This window comes from Protopterus annectens, chromosome 9.part0 (genome assembly GCF_019279795.1).
Source record: "Protopterus annectens isolate FY-2018-M chromosome 9.part0, PAN1.0, whole genome shotgun sequence".
Lineage (NCBI taxonomy): Eukaryota > Metazoa > Chordata > Ceratodontiformes > Protopteridae > Protopterus > Protopterus annectens.
In genome coordinates, this window is record NC_056743.1 from 1,050,341,407 (window position 1) to 1,050,362,658 (window position 21,252).

The 21,252-nt window shown below is 40.7% G+C and overlaps 1 protein-coding gene across 4 annotated transcripts in view; it reads left to right on the plus strand.

The window, feature by feature from the left end:
• TNS2 (tensin 2) overlaps nucleotides 1-21,252 on the plus strand; it is a 1,145,004-nt gene that overhangs the window by 594,541 nt on the left and 529,211 nt on the right. The gene's annotated exons all lie outside the window — the stretch shown is intronic.

The following is a 21,252-nucleotide window of genomic DNA, read 5'->3' on the forward strand; positions in this document are numbered from 1 at the left end:
CTTTTTGGCATTGTTAAACTTGACCTACTTTCATCCTGAGGAATAAGCAGCAGCCACCACAAGAGGAAGCTAAACATCTTTAAAAGCTGTAAAACACTTTGTACTGACAAACACCTAGTAAAGTATATTGCAGCTTTTACAGAATCAAGGATGCACTTTGTTTCAGGCCACTGTCTGTGTTAATTTTTTTACAGCTTTCAAAGCTGTGGTAAAATACTTTGCACTCGTTTCTATTCTGTTCTTTTTCTTTTGTTTTTCCTTCTGTTTTGTAGTAGATCGAAGCAGCTAAAGTTCCGTGTAGTACAAAAACATATTTGGTAGCAGTAAGTGTGTTGTAGATTTCAAAGCTGTGAAACACTTTCTCCTGCTTTCTTTTTCCTGTAACTGGAAGTACATGGAACAAAGTTCAGTACTCTTCAGAGATCTGTGATCGGATCACCATTCATAAGCAGTTTGTTGTTAAGTTCACACAATGGATTTCAAGATTCACCTCTTGAGCTACACTTTGTTCTGTTGTCAATTTGTATTTCTTGGCATCCATTTCTGAATCATATAATAATTTTGATATGATTGTAGATCCAAACATAATCTTCTGTCTTGGTAAACCATACCATTCCTCCCACGTTCTTTAAGAACTGCCCACCGTCAATTGCTTGGATAGACCAGGTTGGAGAAGGCTGACATAATCACTGTAGTGAAGAGCATTGAGCAAGATAAACTAAGTCATTTCCAGTGATTAAACAAAGACAATTCTCTTTGATTAGCGCAAAGACTACAAATTATTTATGCAGCAGGCAGATGCGACAGACATATTCAGTGCCTAAGGAATTACTGGATATTTTAATTGGGATGGTATTTTCAACATGTGAGTCAATGTAAATACATTAACAAGTACTGATGATAAATCCAGTTTGTGTCTGTTAGTTTGCACAGAAGTTTGTCTGTCATAGACTGCTGTTTGGGTTTATTTCAACATATTTTGACTTCCAGGAAATTATTGTAAATCTCAGGAAGGACAAAGGTAATGGTCTAGTTGTTTATGCATATGTATAGAAAGATACAAGCAGTGAACATGATTTTAGCCCCTTTAGTTTTATGTAAAGGTCAAACAAATTGTATTAACCAAAGGAGAAGTTCTGGATAATAGTTAATAAAGAGTTTGAGGATTTTATGTGGGAGGGGAAGACACCAAGGGTCAATAGGGATAAGTTGATACTTCCAACAGAACAATGTGGTTTAGGATTACCTAGTTTGAAGGGTTATTTTAGAGCTGCACAGTTAACCCTCATATACATAACACAATCAGAAAGCTATAATTCAAAGTAGAAAGGGGTGATGAAACAAGGGGGGGAATTCAAGAAATAATGAGAGGGAGGGATTTTGGATGCAGATCCTTAAGGGGAATGACAATAGCCATACATAATATTATATTCAGAAAGTATTCTAAGAACCAAGATGACACAAGAATGGAGAAGGGTGATTTTTGCTGATTGGGATGAATACAGTTAGGGGTACAAAGAATAGGCAAGATGGGGCTGGAATTTATTGGAGAAAACTGACAAAGGAATCAAGGCATTAGGAGCAAATAACTAGAGAGGGAAAAGTAATAGAATGGGAAGAGCTGAGGAAGACATTTGGACTACAGGATAGAGACTGTCTTCCCCATCAGAGATTGATATCAGTGTGTAGGCAGAGAGAACAGGATAGGGAAATGCTTAGTGAAAGACCTGCTATTGTAGTGTTTTTAGTTGAATCTAGAACAGAAGCTGCTGTTAAGCAGGGATAATTAGTACAGCATATAAAATATTAAATAGTAACTATAGGAATCAATCAGAAGTGGTTAGAAAAGACCAGGAAGAGAGATTGGATAAGCAATGCACAAGTAAACAATATAAGGATGCATGTATGGCTCCCAAATATGCAACAAAGTCTAGAAGATATAGGATTTTTTTTTGGAAGTGTTTGCATAGGTATTTTTAGATCCTAAGCAGACTCTAAAGAATTTTTCCTGAAGTAGATGGCAAATGTGGGAGGTGTGATGGGGAAGAAAGAGGTAACTGGGACCGTATGTTTTTAAGTGTAAACAGTTGTCAGACTTCAGAAATTCTCTACAGCCTACTGTGACAAAATATTTGGAGAGCAAATGGGTATAACTAAGGAAATAATTTTTGAGCTGGGATTCCAGCATTGAATTGCCTAGATGTAGTAAGGCCTTGCTAAATTTAATTCTGGTGGCTGCCAAAAAAGTTGTTACTAGAAAAGGGAAATCAAACCCTGGGATTCAATAAACTCCATGTATTGAGTTTATGTGTATGTGCAGTGATGCACAGTGAGCAGTAGCGCTTATTGCATATTCATGCTGCGCACCATATTTGAAAGTAAAAAAGGAGGCTTCATGGTTGGCAACATTGTTGCCAGTCAGGAAGCCGTGCAAGTAAACATGGATGACAATCCTGTTTAAGTCAGAGGACTGAACGTCCGCAGCTTTGCGCAGAATGCCACAATGATCACCAGGGCTTAACAGATAGCTCTCAATCTCTTATTGCAAGACATTTGGACAAAGGCCAACATAATGTGGGGACAGTGACAAGAAATAGACATATGTGACATATTTGCTGTTTAGAAATGTGCAAGAACAACCAGGGGTTTGTGTTAAGGTACATGTTCTGTAGAATTTGAAGTCTGAAACTCAAATGTATGTAATTATTGAGTTACATTAGTCCTAAGATCATCCCAGTGATATGGCAGAAAACCACAAATTTGATAAGGAACACCAAAAGATATCAAGACAAAAATCTGGACATTCTGTGAAAACCTGGACAGCTGAGACATATGATTATGTAAGTATATGGTCCAAACACAGGACAGTGTATCTACAGTGCAGATTATTGTGAAATCCCATTCCTGACATTCTGTACTGAAGTTGTGTAAATCATCTGTAACAGTACATAAACTGGATTGTAAAATAAGCACTTAGGGGAAGTGTGTATATTGAATAGGGCACACGGATGAACTGTAGGAATGAACACAGGTGAAACAACCTAATGTACAGTAGATGAGGGCATGCCAGTGGAAGATGTTTGTAGCAGCAGTACCAGTCTGGTACAGTAGGACTGCACAGTGAAAATGTGTATTGTGTGACTGTCACACAAGGTGACATAACAATGGGAATGATGTCTGTGTGAGATAAAGCTTCATACATGATTAATGCAGAGGACAACTGTCAGGGATGTTACATACAACTGGAGCAGGTGCAAATTGTGAATCTCTGCCAACTTATTTGCCTGAATACGAGTGTAATCTCAGCAAAGGTATCCAGCAAGTGGGATACAGATAAAGCCTCATGGACAACATTAAAAGAAGCAAGGACAATCATGGACAATATCAGAATAATAACACCAGTAATCCCATGCCTCTGACGTAACATATGTGATTTAGAGTGATTAGAGATGATTCTGCACAAACGCACTTGAATAACTGTTATGATATGCCCGCACTCTGAGGGTAATCAAGCACAGTGTCCTGGCACTCATTATAACATCTGCTGGAGTTGTTAGCAGGGACACTGCTATTCCTGTATACAACATTATGATCAATACAGGCTAGTTGACTGGTGTGCATGGCATATATATATGTCAACCATGGGGAATCGGCATCACGCTACAGTGTGGAATGGAAAGATTTCCACTTCTGCACTGTAGTGCGATCTCGGAGTTGGTATATTAAAGTTATGGGGAGTGTGGGGGGGCGGAGAGCTTAAGCTAGCAGCATTAAGGTAAGTTTGTGTTTGTATTTTGTGGTTTACTTGAATGGTCGAGATTTCAAATGTTTTTCATATGGTCTCGGCCATATGAAAGTCGACATTATGAAATTTCGGCTATATCAAGTAGACCCATATATATATATATATATATATATATATGGGTTCCTATGAATACACCGACAGTCAGAACATCGACACTCACCTCATCGACACCAAAGCATCGACTGTTCAGAACATCGACATTTCAGGTAAGCGATCTTCCCCCTTACAGGACCCATGGTAGCACTTGTTTCTCTATTACGACGTTAAGGACAACGCAAATTGTAAACAGTCGCGTAAACCTTATACATATATATATATATATATATATATATATATATATATACATATACATATATATATATATATATATATATATATATATACATATATATATATATATATATATATATATATATATATATATATATATATATATATATATATATATATATATATATATATATACATATAGATATATATATATATATATATATATATATATATATATATATATATATATATATATATGGCAAAATCCACACTGTCATGAATGTTACCCATGCCATTAATGTTGCCCATTACCTATGTATGTGCTATGTGCATCAGCAGAACAGGTCGCACACATACATCTGGTGTACCAACTTGATGGGGATTACGCACCATCAGACAGTAATGTTTATGCCATAAAACGAATACCTAGGTATGGCCAATATGGTGTGTGACAACTCACTGTGACAAAGGTGTTACACTTCAGTTGCACATCACTGGATGGTGTTTAGGGAGGTATATGAAGAAGGGTGCATTGTAGTCAGTTATTAGAGTGATGAAGGCTGTGAATTATAGAGGTATTATGGTCTCTGATGTGGATGCCCTTCATATACTCTGTAGTTGTGTTACGTACAAGGGAGTAGTCAACACAGTGACCACAGGCTGGTGGATGTTCCACTTACCATCTACTACAGGACACAGGTCACATACCTATTGGTCTGATTATAGGGTGTGATGTCTACATTATACTTGGGTTGTGTGTTTGTTTTCCTGATGTAACAAATCCCCCTTGTTTTCTTGTCATTGCATGTGTTGTCATGGCTGTGGCAGCAATCTTTGGTGTTTGTTGATAGTGTCGGTATTATACTATTATCACAGTTGGAGTTAATGATTGCCCACAATCTGTAGTCCTTCAGGCAGCTGTTTGGAGACAGGATATGTATGTCATCTGTGATGTCCATCACTTAAATAATGGACAGAAAAGAGCCTAGCAAACAGTCCTGATGTTCAGACCTGATCACTAGACTGAAGATATAGGTCACTTCACACATGTCAACATATTTAGATGTCATGTATGTGATACACTGGTCTACCCACTTGGTGATGAAGGTGTATATGGCCACCTCTGACAGTATTGAGTGAATACCTCAGGGTGGATTTGTGTCAAATGCCTTGAGCTTGTCAAGTTCAAAAGGCTGACGGTGTTTTCATCATGCTTGCCCTCTATGACCTCTTTGAGGACATCTAACAGACATGATGTAACATTAACAACTCACACAGGTCTGTTGCTCACAGCTGGGATATCACAGGTGTCCATTTCAAAAAGATTCATGATGACATGTTGGTCTACATCACAAATGAGCAGAGTCAGGATGTGTCTATACATGCATGCATCGGGTGCTGTTCACCCCGTGAACTAACACTGATGCATGTTGAAAACACCTTTCTACAGCAACATAGTCTGTGTGGAGGATGTGTTGAAGTGTGTATTCAACCATGTCAGGAAGGTGACGAGTCACGTTATAGGTAATCTGTGATGTTTTTACAGCCCATTGATTCTGTGTGATTGGCCTGGATGGAGGTAAGACAGTGCATACTGGCTATCCTCAACTGGCCTAGGGTTTGAACACAATCACCCATGCAGGGATCATTGAGAAACTCTCCCAGCAGGGGATTAAACCTCATGTCACTAGATGGATAACAAATTGGCTCACTGACACAACACTTACTGTGAATGTTAGTGAATCAACCTGTACCAGTACAGCTGTCACCACTGGTGTACTCCAGGGATCTGTGCTTGGCCTTTTACTGTTTAGAATCTATTTCTCGACAGTTCAGGCTAAAGTGTATGGCCTTTGGCTTACTGCATTTGCAGATTCTTGCATACTGGGTGCAATCATTCAGTTCATCTATGGTGATAATATACTACAGCACAGACAGATGATTGATGACAAAGCTACACAGTCCATAAATAAATGGAAAAATGTGACTTTATTTTGGCCTTCTGCAAAGTGGAATTCCCTGCTAATTAGAGTATTGACAGCAGTCGCGCTATGCTTAAACCCAGTGATGCAGGCACTGGGAACACATATACATAGCACTCTGAACTTTGACTACCAAGTGTACACACTGGTATTTAAAGCCTATGTTGGGCACATCATAAGTTATGCCATTGTATTCAGATCTGAGGATTATATTACAGTACTGTACTCAGATCTCATCAGAACACTAATATAGAATATAATGCTCTCTTTTGCATATACCTTGCCAGGTACATGCAGCATCTGTAGAGACCACACAGGTTACTTACCAGTGCATACAAACCATGCCATGATGTATGCGGATAGAATGAAACCATGTCACTAATCTGTATCGTATAGGATGAGGTGACATCTTCCTGGCCTCCAGGTCAGTCTCCGACCTTGCCGTTATGGGAATAGTGCACATTCAGAAATCAGATGTAGCTGATCACATCTGCAGTGTCTGGTAAGGAGAATATGGCAGTAAAAGTGTTCCACATGCTGGTGTAAAAAGCTGTCTGTAATGTCAAGCAAGTGTGCGTGCACACACAAACACCAGTTGACTGCAGTGAGAATAGAATCCCTACCCAAGTACACAGACTATAGAACTCTGTATGTAAGGCAAGCACCACAGCTCAAGTCTGACTTGGAGTGTCTCAGACAACACTTTAGAGTTGATGACATCAGTGGTGTCTGGTGAGGAGAATGTGGCAATAACAGTGTCCCACATGTTGGTGTAAAAGACTTTCTGTAATGTCAAGCAAGTGCACATACACTTCAACAAATTAGTAGTTTAAGGGTGTGCACACTTATGCAAACAGCTTATTATACATTTTTTTATTTTTTATATTTTTCCCCTAACAGATTTGTTTTTCAGTTATATTGTACAGGTCATATTAAAGGTAGGAAAAGTTTTGAAATGATTTATTGTGGTCTCATTTTTTTATATCACAAAAACCTGGTATTTTAACAGGGGTGTGTAAACTTTTTATATTCACTATATATATATATATATATATATATATATATATATATATATATATATATATATATATATATATATATATATATATATAATTATAGCAGCTTTGTAGATTCAGATGGTTTTAGTCTTGCAGTTGTAGGTGTCCAAGCTAGGCACAAGGAAGCTGTGAATAAATGAGCTGAACCCTACCCAAAATTTGTGTGCACTGCACTGTAGACTCATCATCTGGGACATGTGTGTGTGTGTGTGTGTGTGTGTGTGTGTGTGTGTGTGTGTGTGTGTGTGTTTGCATGTCTGTGCATGTTGTATGTATGTATGTATATAGGCTGGTATAGTGGTGCACCAAATGGTATTGCTTCCTCACAACTTGTGGTTCATCAGTTCAGTTTTTGGAGAAGGTTCCTTTTCTGTGGAGTCTGCACATCTTCCCTGCATCCATGTGGGTTTTTAGACAGGTGCTTCACTTTCCTTACGCATCCGAATCCTTGCCATAGGTGAATGAGTTATCTTTTAAATTTGCCTGTAGGGGTGTGTGTGTGTGTGTGTGTGTGTGTGTGTGTGTGTGTGTGTGTGTGTGTGTGTGTGTGTGTGTGTGTGTGTGTGTGTGTGTGTGTATGGGGTGCAGCTGCATGCATGCAGGTACGTGTGTGTTCCGTGGTGGGTTGACACCCTGCTCAAGATGACTTTCTGTATCTTTTGCCTGATGGGTTTCAGGATGGAGTCTAGATTCGCTGTGACCATGAAGCGGATAAACGAATGGATGAATGAATAGCTAGATTGAAAGATAACATCACAACATCTCATTAAGGACTTGAAAGTTGTCTAACACAGCTCTCAAATTCTTTGCTGAAGAATTGAGGACAAAGCCAAAGATAATGGTGGACAAAGGCCAAAAAATCAGGGACAGTTTTTAAATATTACTCGAATTCACTTACAAATGTAACAGAACTACAGGTTTTGGTCCATAATGCATTTTCTGAAGATTAAAAAGTATGAAGAGCTTATGTCTTGTATTACTGACTGAAACTAATCCTCACTGATTTAGCCAAAAATCTAAAGTTCTGTGATGAGCCTGGCAAAAGTATGAGTCAAAACCATGGTCATCTGAGAGCTGTGTGTCTAATAACATAATGCATAAATGTTTTTCTTCCTTAAGAAGATCAGAATAATATATACTATTATATGGTGTTGTAGTCCTAATAAGCATCAGTTTATTACTCTGCTTCTCTGTTTTACTTGAAATTACCAGTTGTCTTAAGGTTGAAAAAAGACGTGGTGCAATGCGTTTCAGGAAAGTATGTGCTCAGACACAGTCTTACAAATGCACTATATAGTCACACACACATGTACTTGCTGAACTGCACAACTTGTTATAAATTAAACTTTAAAAACATGTCATCTTCTTAAACAAGAAGTGAAGCGTATCTACTTGACATATTGGCCAGAAATTTAGGAAGACAAATGGATGTTAGTGTTTCAAATTTATCAAATGGCCGGTATGTCATAATGAATGAATGCTGTAAGTGGCATTTTGTTTTATGTGATCTGACTTGCACTTTGTTTCACAGTTTTGCTCCTACTAACCCCCATTACTTGGTGGCCATAAAGTAGAAGATAGTGTGCACGTGTGTGTGTGTGTGTGTGTGTGTGTGTGTGTGTGTGTGTGTGTGTGTGTGTGTGTGAATGTATTTTTTTTTAATTTGTCTCAAGTCCGTACAAGGATACTTGTCTTTTTCAACACCCCTTTATCCGCTTACAGTCTTACTGCTTATATCTGCTGTTACGTTTTTGAGGACATTCTTTACAGAAAAACTTTTAAGAGAGCTAATGCTGATAATACATCCTATTTATTGTTTTGGTTATCCACGTTCTGTAGTAATTCAGTGCACATCCATATAGTAAGTTTTTTTTTTTTTTTTTTGCAGTAGGAACTTTGTCGGGAAAATTCATCAAGTGCTAAATAATGGTTATGACATTGAAATCAGCATACTTTGTCAAGGTCACATGTCATGCATCTTGACGAAATGGGTCTATAATTCAAATCTGCTTTTTTTCAGGATATAGTGCTTCTTGATGTAATACTATAATCTTTCCTGCATTAACAGCAAGGTTTGTTTTAGCATTTTAGGTGAGACAGCAAATATGAGACTGTCTAAGGCTAAGGCGTCCTGAAGAATTGCATAAAATATAAAAAGTTAGAAGAGTGTCAACATATAAACTGGAGTGACCCACAGCAAAATTAGTGAAGTTATTGAGTCTTCTTTTTCTTCCATCTGAACTAGAGACATATTTAAGAATTATATTCACATTATTTTTCTGTTTATTGACAGCTGACTGCAACATTAATGCCATAGCTACTGTCTCCATTTTCAATAGACACAAAAGAAAAGAGAGATATAAAATGGGAGATGGGAATGAGAAATAAATATGCATTTAACTGGTGCTGGACTCCAGCTTTGAGTCTGTGTACACCAGCTGTGTACAGAGGAACAGGTTGTCTCAAGAGTTCAGTACCCCTCCTTCACAAAGATAAACAGACAAGGAAATGAATAATATCAGTAGCAAATCACTTACCTGTCCATTTGTGGAGCTTTGTTTGCACAAGAAAACAAAAGCTGTAAAGTGAAATAGAAAGGAAATGACCTGTAAAGTGTGTACATAACTCATCACTCACTGCTTGCTGTTCCTGCTGTCTCCAACCTTGGCCGATAGCAGGAGGTTCCGTTTCCCCAGATGTGTGACGTCAGTCTCAGCAGAGGTCAATGACTAAAATAAGCCAAAGCATTTACATGCTTTTTTAATGTTACCAGGGATGTATAACCTACACTATACCCACTCATTGCTAAGATTCTTAGTGATGCAGTGCTAGTTTAAAGCAGATCAGTTATAAAGTACATACAATGAAGCTGCCAGAGGAAGGCTCACTTTGCTATGGCACGGTTTACTTCAGTTATTTTCTACTGTTGTGCCTTGTCTTGCCTCCACACTGATCTCAGTTATCTGTAGTACCACAGTTGTACATTGTTACAAAACTTACCAAACCTTATAGCAAAGATTCCGAGTGCATCTCAGTTCTGACAGTAGATAGTAGTCATGCCTTAAATCACTTCAGTGTTGCAGGTTAGTTACAGATTACAACTGTATGTTATATGACTTCAGTGTTACAGGTTAGTTACAGATTACAACTGTATGTTATATGACTTCAGTGTTACAGGTTAGTTACAGATTACAGCTGTATGCTATATGACTTCAGTGTTACAGGTTAGTTACAGATTACAGCTGTATGCTATATGACTTCAGTGTTACAGGTTAGTTACAGATTACAGCTGTATGTTATACGACTTCAGTGTTACAGGTTAGTTACAGATTACAGCTGTATGTTATATGACTTCAGTGTTACAGGTTAGTTACAGATTACAGCTGTATGTTATATGACTTCAGTGTTACAGGTTAGTTACAGATTACAGCTGTATGTTATATGACTTCAGTGTTACAGGTTAGTTACAGATTACAGCTGTATGTTATATGACTTCAGTGTTACAGGTTAGTTACAGATTACAGCTGTATGTTATATGACTTCAGTGCTACAGGTTAGTTACAGATTACAGCTGTATGTTATATGACTTCAGTGCTACAGGTTAGTTACAGATTACAGCTGTATGTTATATGACTTCAGTGCTACAGGTTAGTTACAGATTACAGCTGTATGTTATATGACTTCAGTGTTACAGGTAAGTTACAGATTACAGCTGTACGTTATACGACTTCAATGTTGCAGGTTAATTGCAGATTTCAAATGTACATTATATGACTTCAGTGTTACAGTTGAGTTACAGATTACAGCTGTACCTTCCATCACTTTCAGTGTTACAGGTTAGTTGCAGATTGCAGCTGTACCTTAAATGACTTCAGTGTTACAGGTATGTTACAGATTACAGATGTACATTATATGACTTCAGTGTTACGGGTGAGTTACAGATTACAGCTGTACCTTAAATGACTTCAGTGTTACAGGTTAGTTACAGATTACAGCTGTACCTTAAATGACTTCAGTGTTACAGGTTAGTTACAGATTACGGCTGTACCTTAAATGACTTCAGTGTTACAGGTTAGTTACAGATTACAGCTGTACATCATATGATTTCATTGTTAAGGTTAGTTACAGATTACAGCTGTACGTTATATGACTTCACTGTTACAGGTAAATTACAGATTACAGCTGTATGCTATATGACTTCAGTGTTACAGGTTAGTTACAGATTACAGCTGTATGTTATATGACTTCAGTGTTACGGGTGAGTTACAGATTACAGCTGTACCTTAAATGACTTCAGTATTACAGGTTAGTTACAGATTACAGCTGTATCTTAAATGACTTCAGTGTTACAGGTAAATTGCAGATTACAGCTGTATGCTATATGACTTCAGTGTTGCATTTTATTTACAGATTACAACTGTATGTTATATGATTTCCGTGTTACAGGTGCATTACAGATTACAGCTGTATGTTATATGACTTCCGTGTTACAGGTACATTACAGATTACAGCTGTACCTTGAATGACTTCTGTGTTACAGGTAACAGAAGCAGACTGGGCACAACTTATTTTGCCACATGCAATCTTTATGCTTGAAGCCACATTTGGAGTGACATCCATACAGCTTTCTACTTCCTAATTAGTACTTTCTTACTTTTCTGGCTTATAATGGGATGCCAGGGTGCATCTAGGCATACTCACTATAGTTAGGTGAGTACACTTTTCCTAAGCAACTCTTAGAAACTTTACAGTTCAGATGACAGAGGATATTTTGAACTCTCGGAACTGTTGTCTGTTGTACAGTACAATACAGAACATGCTCTTCTGAGAAGAATGTACCTCTAAAATAGATTTCTTATGGATACAAGTGGCAGCTGTTAAAAATAAAAAAAAATGTCTCTTTCTCAAGTATGTAGGGGCAGTATCTTCAGAGTTGAGTGCATTTTTTTAAATGATAGGTTAATTGTGGGAAAAGAGCGTATGGTTTGAGTACAAAATATAAATTTATGGCTGTACCCCTGATGTGATGTAGTCATGCAGAGAATGCATTCCATTCATGACTTAAATTTTACTGCTATTACCAGATTGTGTTGATTTTAATTACTAAGAGACCTTATCAGTTTTGCAGTAATTTGTTTAAACTGTAACCTCTTGAGTCAGTGTTTGAAATGTTTTTCAGGTTGGCCTTGTAAGATAGGATGATAATAGATCGATCGCCTTGTATGTTCATGTTCTGAATTTGTATCTGAACACAGGCTGTCTAAAGCAGAGGATGCTGTCAAGTGCTGATTAATTTTGGGGTCTTTCCATAGGCAGAACCGTAGCTGCATTGCCTCCTGATAGCGAGGTTTGGTGTCACAGTTGGTGCTGCAGTTGTTAACCGCTGAGTGACTTAATATAGTAATATATGTCCTGTCGCACTGAATGAAAGCAATGTTTTGTATTACATTAGCAAGAAAGATAATTTGTGCATTTTTCTTGATGTTAGGCATGTTTAGGTTTCAGAAATACCATAGGAAAAATGTCTGTCCTCCACAAGGCTGAGAGTAGCACTACAAAAAAACCCCAAAAGAACTATCTTTGAACAGGTACCCCATTCCGTATGGTTGTCTTCCATGTGTGAAGGGCCATTATATGTTTGATTCATACCGTTCAACTGACTAAAATTTTGCAGAACATCCTTTATTTGTGTGTGTGTGTGTGTGTGTGTGTGTGTGTGTGTGTGTGTGTAGGCTGGTACTCATATTTTTGACCCATCTTAAAACATCTTGATCTGAATAAGGCTAATACAGCCGAGCTTTTCACAAGTGGATTTCTATTCTCTCTTTTAATTGTCTTTCGTTTTTAGTGTGAAGAATAAAGTTTTACTGGTTTTAAAAAGTTCCACTCAGTTGTGGTGACCCACCGAGGATTTGCATAGACAAAAGCCGTTTGTACATCTTATTGTTCAGAAAGTGTATGTGTTGCAAAACCTATTGTTGCATTAATGTTTTTAAGTAGATTGCAGTAATAGTTAACAATTTTTTTGATTTATGTCGCAAATATTGGGTGAGCAAATGAGTGCAAGTTTGTTTGTGTCTTTCAGTTTTTCCCAGTTAGGGGTCGCCACAGTGGAACTCCGGTCCGCTAATGATTGGCACTAGATTTTTACGTGCTGGCTTGCCGGGCCTAACGCACAACCTTCAACGAAGGAACGCCCATTCACGCATCTCGACACACAGAAGACGCTCTAACTGAGAATCGAATGGGCAACGTCTAACTGTGAGGCGACAACACTACCGCAGCACCACCACCGCAGTAAGGAACTGATTTTTTTTGAGCTGAGGTACAGGATCTGAATTGCCCAGACATAGTAAGGCTTTGTTAAGCTTAATTCTGGTGGCTGCCAAAAAAGCAATTTCTGGAAAATGGAAATCAAAATTCAAACACCTGTAGTGTCGGGCCTTAGAACATCCCTGGGCGGGCACTATTTCCACAATAACACACACCCTGTTGGGCATTATTGCTTGCGTATAGTCAAATAATTAACATTCATTGCTACTGCAGCTGCTAACTTTTCCACCAGGGGGCAGTCTGTTAGGAGTCTTTAGTATAATTGATTGTGCTTCATGTGAACAACACTTACCTGTCTGTGTCAGTCTACCAAGATAGCCAAATTTGTCTTGACAGGCAATGGTTAACCATTTTTTTTCAGTCTTGCTGCCACTCAGGTTTGCAATTTGCTTTCTTCTATGTACACCAATAAATATACTTTTATTGTTCATATACAAGTCTGTATATTAAGCTCATGGCTGATCACTGATGCTTTTTTTTGTGATACTTAGTGTATTCTTAAAAAGCAGACTGCATAAATGAGAACATTTCACATTACCAGACATTATGACATTAAGGTTTCATTTTATTAACTCATAGTTTGTCACTGTCAACAAGAAAAAAAAAACTCCATTGTTGTATGGCTGAAGATGTTGCTGTAAAAGAGTATCCTTTTGATGTTCTTCCTGTTTCACTGTTGCAGTCATCACACTTGGGTTATCTGTCTGCAGGTAGCCCTCAGTTGGCCCGAATACCAGAGTCTTAGTATTTCTGCTTCGGATGATGTTGCTTCTTCCATGATGACAGGTCGTCAGGGGGTATAAAAACAGGCAGCTGACGCCATTACATCAGTCTTTCTTGCCGAGGAGGAGCCTGAAGCAGAAGCAGTTCGCAAGTACCAGTCGGCCGCTACCTGAAATTTTCATTTTTCGAGTTGATAATCCTGAAGTCTTCTAAAGCTAAGTACACCGCTGGGGATCCTTTTTTCTTGCTCTAACCAATGTCAGAAAAAGTTAACAATTGTCTTGCCTGTGAAAAGCAAATACCTCACAGAGATTTTCATTCTTACTGCATTACCTGTTTAGGCCCAGACCATGACGCCCCTCACTGTCAGTTTTATGCCTTAACGCCCGGACCATTCGTCAGGCTATTTTTGTTGCTAAATTCTTTTGCTCTCGATCTCCGTATTCCAACATGGCTTCGGTAAGCCATCCGACTACCGATCTTCCAAAAAACGTAAGGATAAAGACAGAGACAGACCGCATAGTTCCAACTGCCGACGATGCTTCCGTTAAGCTAGTCGCCAGTCCGCCAGTACTCAGTGAGGTGCCTTTGCAGCCCCTGATGCCTGCTTCTATGGATTCACAGGCCTCTGCTGAGACCCATTTGGAGTCCAGTATGCTGCGAGATGCTTCTTTGACTATGGAACCAATGGATGTCTCTACCTTGCATGGGTCTGGAGCCGCTGTACAGATACCAGCTTCTGAGGGTGTTTTCTGACCTTCCGATGTTCGAATCAAACCGACTTCTTTTTTAGCCAAAACTATCAGGTTTCTTAGGCCCAGAGTACGCACTACTCCTAGAAAACCGACAACTAAAGTGCATGCTCAGACCCCATTCTACAAAAACAAATGCTTAGAATGGCTGAAGACCTTATAACGCTAATTAGGGGAAGCCAGCCTTCCCCTGCTAAGAGACAAAGAATTCAGTTGCTTTCAGATTCTACTGACCAGGAGTCCGATGACTTTGACCTTTCTGATTATCAGGGCATGCCCTTATCAGCCTGTGAGGATTCAGATGCAGAGGAATCCATTCCCTCTGCCTCCCCTCCAAAGGATTTCTCTTTTGATGAAACCTTGCATACTTTAAGAGAGCATTTCCATTGGGAATGCCAAGACTATCCTCAGTCCAAAAAGAGACTCAGAGAATTTTTAGAGCTACCTCAGCACAGACCTTTAGCTATTCCCCCTGTCCTGGATGTTGTGAATGATATTTTCATGGAATCCAGTCTTACTCCCGACACCTTACCTCCGACCCCTAGGAAACCTGACAGGTACTACCGAGTACCTGATTCCCACAAGTTTCTTTTCAAGAATCCTACTGCTGATCCAGAGATCATTTCCCAGGGACCTAAAGGTGTTAAGGCTACTATAGCCAAAAATCCTACCCTTTCGGACAGGGATTCCTGAGCTTTAAACAGATGGTGTAAGAAGGTATATACCTCTGCAACTCTTGCTATCAGGGTATTGAATTGCCAGTTTCACATGCTGAAGTACCAGGAACATATTATGGAACTCATTAAACAAAAAAAATGGTAATATTTCCAGATTGTGCAGAAAATAAAGATTAGCAAGAGCTTATGCTTTAGTGCAAAGTAGTAAGCATACTTTGCAGTGTGGTTTTGATGCCCTAGAAGCATCTTGCAAGGCTGCAGTCACTGGCTCTGTACTGAGAGGACATGCTTGGCTGAAGGAGCAGACCTTGCCAGATCATGTCAAATCCAAATTACTAGATGCTCCTTTAAATAAGGACGTTTTGTTTGGCACCAAAGCAGAAGTTGTTCTTAAAAAGTTAAATCTATACAAACTGTTTAAAGCATTCTTACAAGTGCAACCACCTCGATTCAGTAGGCATTGCCCTTCAAAACACTGGTCCTTTCCAGCCCACTCCAGGCCTTCCAAAACAAGACCCAGGGGAAACAGACCACCTAGACTACAATCTCAAGGTATGCAGAGATCTAAGCAATGGAGTACTCCCACCCCTAAATCAGGGAGTGGTAAGCCACTTCCCTATGGAAAAAGTTCACAATGACTTCTCAACTCTACTTCCCAGCCCTGCCAAATTGCTTGTGCCCCTAGGAGGAAAACTTGCCCCTCATGCAAAAATCGGGATGTCCATCACTCAGGACCAATGGGTCCTCAACATTGCATCCCAGGGGTACAAATTTTATTTCCATTCATTGCCAACCCTAGTGGTTTTTCAGACTTTCTCCAAACCAGTGGGCAGAGGCTCAAATCCAAGTTCTTTCCCTGCTCAACATCAGAGCTATTCAGCCAGTTCCAGTAGAACAAAGGGGTCAGGGTTTCTACTCCAGACTATTTGTGGTACCCAGGAAAGAGGGCTGTTTGTGCCCAATCCTAGATCTTTCAATTCTCAACACCTTCCTAGTGGTCCCAAAATCCAAGATGCTTACCCTGCAACAGCTTTCCCTATGCTAGTCAAGGATGCCTGGTTAGTCACCCTAGACTTAAAAGAAGCTTATCTGCACATCCCCATCAGGGAATCAGGCAGGAAATATCTACGTTTCAGGGCAGGATCTATGCATTAGCAGTTGTCTGCACTTCCCTTTGGCTTATCTACTGCGCCCAGGGTATTCACAAAATGCCCGGCTCCAGCCATTGCATACTGCAGGCAGAGAAATATCCAAATTTACCCATACTTGGACTACTGCCTGATTCAGGTGGACAGCCAGGAATTGCTGCATCAGCACCTGGCATTTGTAAAAAGCCTTCTTACTTCATTGGGGTACACCATCAACAAAAATAAATCACAACTGGTGGCCAATCAAAAGATTGTATTCCTGGGAGCAAGCTTGGACACAACATCCAAGATGGCATTTCTCACTTCAGAAAAACAGGTCTATCTGACAGACTACTTCAAACAAATGGCCACCAGAACCCAGCTGACTGCAAGAAAAATACTGCAAGCCCTAGGGTTCATGGCTTTATGTATTCTGCTAATTCCATATGCAAGACTGCATATGAGGAACTTCAGTGCTACTTAAAAAACCTTTGGTGCCAACACTCTCAGGACCTGGAAACAGTCTGAGGGCAGAGCTCCTTTGGTGGGCAGAAGCATGCAACCACAACAAGGGACTGCATTTTACTCTACACCATGCCGCCCAAACCCTGACCACAGACGCATCAGGCTATGCATGGGGGGCTCACATGGCTGGCAAATGTTTTCAGGGCCACTGGAACCCAAGCCAAATTCTCCTGCACATCAACCAAAAGGAGATGCTAGCTGTACAGAATGCTCTTTCAGATACCTTATCTTTCCAGGACAACTGCTGATAAAAACAGACAACACCACAATTATGTGGTTCATAAACAAGCAGGGGGGAACCCATTCTTACCTACTCTGCAGGTTAGCCATGACTCTGTGGAGCACAGCTTTGGACAGCCAAGCCCATCTACAAGCTCAGTTCCTTCCAGGCAAACAAAATTCACTGGCAGACGACTTAAGCAGAAATCTCCTAGACCCACACTTCTGATCCAGTGGTGGGGGACCCCAGAGGTGGATATCTTTGCCTCCCCCCACAACCACCAGTTAAGAAAATTCTGCATCAGGAACCCTCACAGCAGGGCCTGGAAGGTGGATGCCCTATCCTTTCAATGGGAAAACCTCTCAATCTATGCTTTCCCCCCACTGCCCCTTTTCTGAAGAGTACTACTCAAGATAAAAGAAGACCGGTCAAGGACAATTCTGATTGCCCCAGACTGGCCACACCAGCACTGGTACCCACTCCTGCGCAACCTAACAACGGTGCCACTATGGTTCATAAGTTCATAGGAAGGTACTAGGCTATCTGCCCAAAGGCATTTATAAGCATAGCCAGAATGTGTTGGCTTTCGCCACCCCCTTAGATTAGTTCCCTGTGCTTCTGTCCAGCAGAGCCACTGAAGTGATCCCCGGGGTAAACTTTCTGTTTCCATCCACTCGTCATTCTTGAAGAGTGTTAGTGAGTGTTCTGCCTAATGTAGATTGGAATCTTGTTCCAAAGCATGGGAAGTCTCTAGGACAGGAATCTATCCCTCCAGCACATCCTATTTATTGTTGTGGTGAGGTTTAGATCCTTAGAGCGTGTGGCTTGAGGGGATATGGTTTTCTTTAGGTGGAGAATGTCCATTAATTCTGGGTTGGACATAGCCTTGTTTGTCAGGCAGAGAGAGATCATGTCTGAGTAGGCAGTATGCAACAGAGTACAGCTGGAGTTTCTTCAGTCGAGCTGCATAGGGCATCTGTTTGAGGCCAGTGATCCTCTTGGTGAGGTACTTCTGTGGTCTTTCCAGCTGTTGCAGGTGTCTTGTAAGGTACATCCCAAATGGGACGTTGTACTCTATGATGGGTCTGATGAGTGATGAAGTAGAGGGGCACAATGACCTCTTTTGATCTGGATGCAAACCCTTTTATGATTAGGTGGGCCACATTAGAAGGATTTTCTAACCACTTTGGCAATGTGATTATCAAAGGAGAGATTACTATCTCTCCATTGATCATCACAGGAGAGATTACTATCTACTTGGGTCCCCAGATCCCTTATTACGTCTTCCGTATTTAGGGGACTGTCACCTATGTGGTAGTTTGTGGGCACTTTGTTTTTTCCAAAGGGGATGACTATGCACTTTTTGGCATTTAACTTGAGGCTATGATTTTGACATCAGGTATCCATCTCAGTGAGACCCTTTTGGAGGATGCCTGTGTCAGCTGGAGTGTCAGTTACAGCCCCCATTTTGCAGTCGTCTATGAACTTGGTCAGCCATAGTCCTCCTGTGCTTGCCTGTAACTCTGAGAAGTATATGCCGAACAGGAGGGGTCCTAGGACGGAGCCCTGGGGAATGCCACGTGTAACCGGTTTAGAGTCGGACCTAGCTCCCGCAATTCTCACCATGTGGGTTCTGTCCATGAGCCAGATGGCATCCCATCTTGTGACATAGGGGTTTATGTTCAGATTGGCGAGCTTGTCTATAATACCAGAATGGGGAATGGTGTCAAAGGCCTTTGCGAGGTCTAGGTAGGCTGTGTGTACCGCCTTTCCCTTGTCTATTGCCTTGGTAATTGTCTCAAAGATGTCCACCAGGTTTAGGAGGCATGATTTGCCCTTAACAAAGCCGAACTGGGTAGGGTCCAGTGTTTGGAGGTTCCCAATGTCTCTGTTAATGAGTTCCATGATTATGTGCTCCATAGCCCTGCAGACCAAGCTAGTCAGGCTTATAGGGCGATAGTTCCCGGGGTCTGTTGTGGCTCCACCTTTGTGGAGCGGAATAACCGTTGATGTGCGCCACTCTATGGGTATGTAACCTGTGGAGAGGCTGAGTTTGAACAGTGTGTTTAGGTGAAGGGGTTAGTTCGTCTTTGAACTTGTGTAGGATGCAGCCTGGGACACCGTCTGGTCCCATATGTGCTGTGGTTTTGGCTTTGGAGAGGGCTGTTTTAACCTGAGTGTCTGTGATTTCAGGGGCTCTACATTCTTCTGCTATGGTTATGGGCCCTTTTGGGGGTGAGGGGAGGTGAAGTTTGCGCTGAACCTGTCTGCCAGGATATTGGCGATATCTGTCAGTTCAGTATATTTTGTGCCATTCTGCACTAACTCCGAGCAGATCTGAGCATTGCCACTTAGATTCTTGACATAGCTAAAGAATGCTTTGTGGTTATCTTTGGAATCCTTGGCAATTTTTCTTTCAAAGCTAGCCTTGGATGATTTTATGAGGGATCGTAGTTTCTTGCTGATGCTGATCAGGGATGTCTTCCCTTCTTGGGATTTTGCTCTTTTCTGTACTAGTTTCCTCCTTCTGCTGTATAGCTTGTTTATGGCAGGGGTCCACCAGACTGTTTTTCTTTTCTTGGAGGAGTGAGTCTTGGTTTTGCTTGGTGTAGCATGATCCATGCATTCTTGTAGGTGCCCATAGAATGCATTAGTAAAGGATTTTGCAGCTTGGACAGCGTTATTGTTTAGCATGGGGGCTTTGAAACTTTCCACCTCGGTCTTAAGTAATGTGAAGTTTGCTTTTGAAAAGTTTTTCACTGTGGTTTCCTTGACCAGGGGTGGGGGCGGAATGTGGATATCCAGAGGGATTTGTTTATGGTCAGATCTAACCAGCAAGGGGTTGACATCCGGTATGGAACACCGGTCGCCCATGTTGGTGATGACCAGGTCCAGTATGTTGTCACCTCTGGTGAGAGTGTTCGCCAGTTGATCCAGGACGTTTGAGTTTATAAATTCTAGGAAATGTTGGGCAAGGGAGTTAGTACTTGAGTAGTTCTCTCAGTTAATGTTTGGGTAATTGTAATCACCCAATATTAAGGTATTTGGTAGGACCTTTATGTTTCCCAGTGTTTCCAGAAACGTGGAATGGGGGTCCTGGGACATGGTGGGTGATCTGTAGCAAGCTACAATTTGAATTGCAGTTTTGCCTATTGTTAGTTGCACGTGGATGATCTCTGAAGCATTGTGCTGTGCCACTAACTTTGAGGTGTGGGTATCCTTGATGAATATGGATACTACCTCACCTTTTGTATTTCAGTCTGGGTTCTGTGGCCGAAATATATGGTATGAGTTGTAGCCTGGTAGTGCTGGGGTGCGCTCTGGAGCCTTAAACCAGGTATCTGTTACTACACATATATCGATTTTCTCCATACTGAGGAGTGCCTCGAGTGCATGCATTTTGAGGTTTAGACTTCTGGCATTGAGTAGCATTACCCTCAGTTTTTGGATACTTGTGCTATTTATGGTGGTGGGTTTGTCTTTTGAGCCTTGCCTGAAAAGGGCACTGTGGGGATGGCAAGAGCCTTGGCCAGTATTCAAAAGCCTAAGGGTGACAAGTGCAAGCCATCTCTATCGAAGCAGAGTGGCTTGTCGAGCATGTCATCCCAGGCGGACAGACACTGGATCCCCTTTGAATGACACCAGAAACTTAGCCAGTTGTTGAAAATGATAATTTTTTTCTTTATACCATGATATCATTCTTGGAGAGGGCAGGATGCTACTCAGGGTCAAGGTCATTCCGGCCTGGGCTACGTGATCAGAGAGCTCTTCCATGTCTCT